This window comes from Saccopteryx bilineata, chromosome 12 (assembly GCF_036850765.1).
Source record: "Saccopteryx bilineata isolate mSacBil1 chromosome 12, mSacBil1_pri_phased_curated, whole genome shotgun sequence".
In the NCBI taxonomy this organism is placed as follows: domain Eukaryota; kingdom Metazoa; phylum Chordata; class Mammalia; order Chiroptera; family Emballonuridae; genus Saccopteryx; species Saccopteryx bilineata.
In genome coordinates, this window is record NC_089501.1 from 55,751,253 (window position 1) to 55,758,640 (window position 7,388).

The 7,388-nt window shown below is 41.9% G+C and overlaps 1 non-coding gene across 1 annotated transcript; it reads left to right on the plus strand.

Annotated features, from left to right (window-relative positions):
• The first annotated feature begins 3,767 nt into the window (after positions 1-3,767).
• LOC136316537 (small nucleolar RNA SNORA33) lies at positions 3,768-3,898 on the plus strand. The gene has a single exon (XR_010727766.1). It is a non-coding gene; the product is annotated as a small nucleolar RNA SNORA33 (small nucleolar RNA).
• Positions 3,899-7,388: the final 3,490 nt, after the last annotated feature.

Sequence of the window (7,388 nt, forward strand, 5' to 3'; positions counted from 1 at the left end):
CTTCACTAGAAATTGTTTTGCAACATACATGAACATTTTCTTACATAATGGGAAATTCCAGGCATCTGACACAATGTGACTGCCAAAGACTTCCCATGTCCCTGTTACCTAGTAATGCTTTTAATGTGGGATCACAGAATGCTGTCTCATATTTCCATGTGTACAAGCTTTATTTGAACCTACTTGACTAAAATCTCTCTTTGTGGCTAGATAATATCATATTTATTTTCTCTCCCAACCATGCTGCATACTGAAGCGTCTTGTACACAGGACGGGCTTGATTTGGGTTTTCTGGATTGTATTCAATTTCTTTTTTGAAAGGTAGGATTATTGTGGTCAAACCAGTTTCAACGCTTTTCTGAAATGACTGCGGGTCATTCTTCTGTCACACATTTGTTGCCAATAAGTCGTGCCTTCCATTATGTGAGCAGCTGACACCCCTAGAACAAAGATCCTGCTTCGACTCTTGACTCTTGGGAATAAGGAGCTGGCACAGGAGGTACTGGGGTAAGAACTAATAGTAGCACATAAACGTGTGTCTTGCGTATCCAAAGGAGACCCTCACAGAAGACCCACACTCAAAACTTTCCTTTTCTAAATTTATCCAGATTCTGGCCTATTTTGAAGGAATGTCTGGAATTTTGTGTCTTATTGCTTAATGCCTTCAAAAATACCTGAAGTATATAGATGGATAAGGAGAAACTGAGTAATACTTGCTGACTTAAGATCTACTTATGCCATAATGTCTCTCCAAATTCAGTAGGTATTGACCTTGAGAGCCACCTGAGCAAGGTGGATTGTGAGTCTGATGATACTGCTGAACCGACCATGATGAAATCCCAGGCATCATCCAGGATGACCCCAGGAGGTGACGATGGCTCTGCAGGCACTCTTTTTGATAAACTTTATTAACCTTATTTCGAGAAAAAGTCAGGTTATATCTAGAGTGTACTCAGTAAACAAAACAGTTCACGTTGCTTTAGAAATAGAACACTTTGAATTTAAAGGGAATGGCTTAATCTCTACGATAAATGTGTTTTTGAGTAAGTTGATCGATTTGAACATAGTCTTGTCCCACAGTCAGAGTGCTTTAGTAGAGAAAATTACATCCTCTTTGTCGCGACAGAAACCCATCTGCAAAAAAAGTATTACTGAAAGGAAAAAGGGAGAGAAAATGAGCGATGAGCTGTGTGAAACAAAATTGTAGACTAATGTAACTTGAACATGGGTGTTGTAGTCCAGCACCCTTAATTTACACGTGAGACAACCCAGGCATGAGCTCATGGGGGGGACTAAGCCTGAGTTCTCCAGATTTCAGATCAGATGCCTTTCAAATCATGTAGGAAAACACCACGGTGGGCTGACCACCATGTGGTCCTCTTGAGGAGGAGGGCACTGAGACCAGGATGAAGAATGTGTGTGTCTCTGCAGCTCCATGTGTTGATGCTATTGTAGGTTGAAAGCTACTCCAATTGAATGTACAGATTTCCTATACTGATAGCACACAGAAAAAAACACAATAAAAGCCACCAAGGGCCAAAGAGTGACAATCAAGGAAGCATGAGTGAAGGAAATGTGAGTCGACATGTGCTCATGGCCTCCCAAAACATGGGATAAAATTTTGAAATAAGACACAAAACCGCACACAAAGCAAATCTCCACCCCCCAAAACAATGAAACAAAACAGGCTGCAATACAGCATGGCTCTCATTTACGCCCCAGTGTTGGGTGGGTCGAATGTCACAAAGTCCAGGAAGAGGTACACTGTCATCCTATAACTGCCGCTGAGCGGTGGGTGGGTGAGGTGGAGTATGCAGTATCTTCTCTGTGTTTTGTTGGTTTTTTTTGTATTTTTCTGAAGTTGGAAAAGGGGAGGCAGTCAGACAGACTCCCGCATGCACCTGACCAGGATCCACCTGGCATGCCCACCAGGGGGCGATGCTCTGCCCATCTGGGGTGTCGCTCTGCCGCAACCAGAGCCATTCTAGCACCTGAGGTAGATGCCTTGGAGCCATCCTCAGCGCCCGAGCCAACTTTGCTCCAATGGAGCCTTGGCTGTAGGAGGGGAAGAGAGAGACAGAGAGGAAGGAGAGGGGGAGGGGTGGAGAAGCAGATGGGCTCTTCTCCTGTGTGCCCTGGCCGGGAATCAAACCTGGGACTCCCGCACACCAGGCCGATGCTCTACCACTGAGCCAACCAGCCAGGGCCTCTTCTCTGTATTTTTATCTTTCACTTCCTTTTTTTTTAAATACTAATACTGTCCACATATTAGTTTTCCAATAATGCTGTACTCCAAAATGATGCAATTGATCTATGCAATTGAAAGCCGTCAAGTCCACTTCTGTTCTGTCCCTTCCTAAATGTATGGACTTGGGTTAGACACCTACAATACTTTTTGCCTTAGTAATTGCTTCTGGAGAGCCCGTGAAATGAAACAACTTGAGCTTTCAAGTTCTCTTTCCCACACAACCACGAGTGAGTTCTATACAGGCAAGGAGCGTTGTTGAGAAATTGGGATGAGTGGCTATTGAAGTGATGCAATATGATTAAAATGGTTATCCTCAGTTATTAACAAAGAACTTTAAAGTCTTCAGTGTTGAACTAACAGTTGTAAGTTTTCACTTGCCTGTGAAATGTTCATTAAGACAGCCTGTTCTGACAACAGTAAGATCGGCCAAACAATATATAACAGAATAGCTGAGGAAGCATTGCCTTATTTGCATGTTTACAGAGAAAATGGTCATGTATAAGCACTTCCCTGATCTTGATGACATATTCATTATCTCAGTGTTTCCCTGGGTCTCAAGTGGGCACTAAGTTGTGAGGCGGGAGTAACCTCATTTGTCTTCCGTTGCACCGTGCAACATTAGTGTCCCCTTGTCTAGGTGTTCTTGAACTACATCATAACTGCACCAAGGATCTCAATGACATTCAGAGGCCTTGACTTCGATAGTCTCTCCATATAATTATTAAGAGCGGCGATAAGTGTTATTAGTTCTAATATACTCACTCTTTAATTAGATAAGAAGTCCACAGGAACTAATTATTAAAAGCCCTGAATGAGGGCTCAACTAATCTAAATTCCATTACTATCCCGGTCCTTATTAAACGTTTGGTCTTGGATTAGACACGTTTTGTTGTTGTTGCCTTTGTAATTGCTTTTGGAGAGTCCACAAAATTAAATAACTTCAGCTTCCAACTTCTATTCTCTGCACAACCAGTAACTAGTGAATTCTATCCAAGCAAGGCTCGTTTTTGAGACATTGGGCTGAATGGCTATTAAAGTTATTAAAGTGATTAAATATGAGGAAAATAGGATTAAATCAAGTCATGTATCTAACTTTAACCTTTCCCCAAATATCTATTGTATAGTGAGTCTCTAGATAGCATCAGCCTATAACAGGCTAATTTAAATGAGAAAACAATTCCTTTCTAACTTACCCAAAAAGCCCAACTATTTCTTTTAATACAGCTAAATTTCTGTAACATTTATACAATTGTTAATCAAAATATTTCTTTCTTTTAAAAAAATAACATATAAAGGATTTAAAGTAATAGCTTCCTAGTGAGTGTTTGTAATCCTTCCTTTTCCTATTGTCCGTATGTTTAAAGCACTGCCAATTGAGAACCAATAATTTGCTATATAATGCTTACAGTTGTTCAACGTTTTTCCTGTTGACTTCCAAGAAAAACTAGCCTTATAAGATTTTTTTTTTATCCTTCACTTCTTCAGAAGTTTGGAAGTCAGGATAAGAAATGAAGGTCCTAAGCCAGCTAAATGAGACTGCTTACCTGCATGAGTTTCTGCAGAAATTCGGAGACAGTTGGCAAGAGGGAAGCCATGTTCCAAACCTTAAAGACACTGAAGTCATTATGGTCCCTGAAAATGGCTATAAGAAAAAAAAAATAGAGCTCTAGTTTATTCCACATTCAACTTACTGTTATAATTGTTGTAATACCTCCTTTCACCAACCTCCCCCCCCCATACCCAATGGATGAACTCATTCTCTTGATGTTGAAAATTTTCTATAACTCCATCATTAAAGGGGTGTATTCTGCCTTAGCAAGCACAGCAGACACCGGACAAATGGCGTGGCCAGGGGCCAGAAGTCATGGGTGACTCCTGGGTCGCAGGGAGGAGATCAGCGGGAAGCAGTGGAGGCACAAACACCTCTCATTGGCGCTGGGTTTGGGGCTTGATGCTCCTAGACAGATTTCAACTTCAACATCGTAACCGAATATAACGTTAGCCTAGCTTTGGGTGCTTTATGTCATGGCTCTTTCTTGGCCTGTGTTTGTATTTTGAAATGAATGTACTGGTTGGCACTTGTTTAGAAAAGGGTCTGGTTTTGTGCAGATTGCAATTTTGCTTTGCAGTAAGCCATTTGTCAGCAGGTCACTAGAACTCCCTGAGGAAGCACACTGCCGTCTGTTCCTAAGGTGACCTTCAAACTATTTGTTTTAAAACTTTTCCACATCTAGGTTTGCTTGAAATGCAATTCTTCTGCCAAACCACCTCCTTTCTCATTGTTTCATCAGACCTTGGACGACGGGGAGTGTTTCCCCCTGTTACCAATATGGTCTGAACGATGCCCATGTTGATTGTAGCCACCATTCCACAGCGAAAGGTATTTCTCTATTATTAAAGGGTTATACACCTTCTTGAAGCTTTCCAGAATCCACACTGACAAAATTTATTTAATTTTTTCATGCTTAACATTTTCCCGCATGGAATAGGGTGATAGATGCATGACAAAGCTTGTGACTTTTCAACATTCTCCTCCTCCATGACACACCCGTCCTGTCAAATTGTCTACCGCTGCCTAGACTTCACCTGCCTGAGGCATGACCGTGAGTCACTGTACATTCTTCCACCTAGCCATGAGCACACCTGGAGGGGCCCCCCATCTGTGCATGCCTCTTTACCACACTGGGTTTTCAATTCAGATGGGGAGTGTTGGGGAAAATGGAGGCTATCACAGAGCAATTCAGATTATGAGCTCAAAGAGTGCAGGAATTTTGTATTCTGGGTTCAGTTAACATGCCAGCCACCGTCTTTACACCAAGGATGAATTGGGTTCACTTCATTCACATGGCTCTTTAGAATAACACTGTAGAGGAAACTCTGAAAATGAATAGAGCAGAACTCACTCACTCTACCTCACAAAGATCACCTGTGGTTCAATAAGCCGCTAGCTTAGAGATATACACGTGGGCGTGGGCATGCAAAGCCCAAATCATGTAATACACATAATCAGAATCTGAGGCGAAGAAGGTGATTGGAAAATGGAGACCATGTTTTCAATATAATACTGTAATAGGAAACATAATTGCTTAATTAATGTAGAGAGAAGACTCTCATAATTTATGTAGAGATATAACTACCATGATTTTACAAGACAAACAGGTGTTCTCTTAACAAAAAAGTGAGCAGGCAAACACCATCTAACTTGCCATCCTGCATGCCATCTTCCTGGATCAGCCCGGCTCTGATCTGTGCCTCGCTGACATAGTTCTCACACTACACTGCATACGCCCCATTGCCCCACGTCGTCGGTACTGGGGCGATAAATAACTGAATTTCAGGGTGCAAAGGATAGTCTTTATTTTCCATTGATAAGACTCAAGTGATCCATTTCTATATAAAAAGCAATATAAAGTAGTGATGAAAGCAAGAATCTGCATCTGAACCCCACGGCTTATTCCTGGTGTGACGCTGGGTAGATATGTCGACCTCCCTCTGTCTCAGGTCACTCACTGTGGGACAGGCTTCACCTCCGCCCTGAAGGTCAGACAGGCTCTGTCGTGCACATGAGATGTTCTGTGCCAATCCTGGCTGATGGAAAGCACCGGATAAACACGACTCCTTGTGAGGGTACTTGTATGTGTTACAAGGCGATTTGTCTATGATTTCACTTGAGTTGTGTTCTATGTCAATGCGTACATTTTGAAACTGTCGGATGCGTCTCAGCTGCTAAGATCTTTGTGTGGCTACTCCTCTTCTCCTTGTGGGAGGCAATGCTGTATTGAAAGCCACGACTGTATGGCAGAAACCATTTCATACTATCTTTCTAGTACGCTACAGTTGTTTCATTTATCGCGTGTTAAAGATTATTTTGCATTTTCAAAATAAAGTGATTGTCAACTTACGCATCTAAGATAAGAAGTATAGGTAGATTAATAGGAGGGCAATCTGAAGTAGGCACGTGATAATACAAGTAAAACAAATGAGGTTTCTGTTACATAGAAAGTCGGATAAAATTCAGAAACAGTAAGGTCATCTTTGCACTGGAGTTTAGGGTCATTTTATTATAGGATTTACACAGTACAGGGCCCAAAAATCTATACAGTGGTACCTTGAGATACGAGCAGACCAACATATGAAGTTTTTTAAGATACAAGCTGCGACTCAGTCCATATTTTTGTTTGAGATCCAAGTGAAATTCCGAGATACGAGTCGTGATTCGGGAAGCTTCCGCTAGTTGGCACGTTGGCACATGGGTCCAGTATCGGCAGCACAACACCAGCATCTCGTTCTTTCTCATGTGTTACTCGCAGAATCAAGTCGAATCTCATGCGCTGTAATTGTTCTTGCATCATTTTTGCATTTTTTACTAACTTTTTTTGTGTGCTATCATGGGGCTGAAGAAAGTGAGTGTCAAGGACAGTGGTGAGAAGAAGAAGAGAATAATGTCGATAGAAGTAAAGTAAGAAATAATAGAAAAACATGAGCATGGTGTATGAGTGATTGAACTGGCAAGGCTGTATGACCGCAGTACATCTACAATTTGTACCATCCTTAAACAAAAGGATGCCATCAAAAGCACAAATCCAGTGAAAGAAACTACAATTCTGTCCCAATTAAGGACAAATATCCATGAAGAAATGGAGAAGCTTCTGCTGGTGTGGGTGAAAGAGTAAGAGCTGGCAGGAGATACAGTGATGGAGACTGCAATATGTGAAAAGGCACGTATTATTTACGGCGACTTGAAGAAGAAAGAACCATCAACCTCAAAAGAGGCAGCAGAAGATACGTTTAAGGCAAGTCACGGCTGGTTTGAAAATTTCAAGAAGAGATCTGGCATCCATTCAGTGGTGAGGCATGGTGAAGCTGCGAGTGCTGATGTTAAGGCAGCTGAGGAGTACATCTCACGTTTTGCTGCGCTTATTGCAAAGGAAGGCTCCATCCCCCAACAAGTGTTCAACTGTGACGAAACAGGATTGATTTGGAAAAAAATACCCTGGAGGCCTTTCATCACCGCAGAGGAGAAGAAGCTGCCAGGCCATAAATCCATGAAGGACTGTCTGACCCTTGCATTGTGTGCAAATGCTAGTGGTGACTGTAAAGTAAAGCCACTGCTAGTGTATCATTCTGAAAGTCCTCGAGC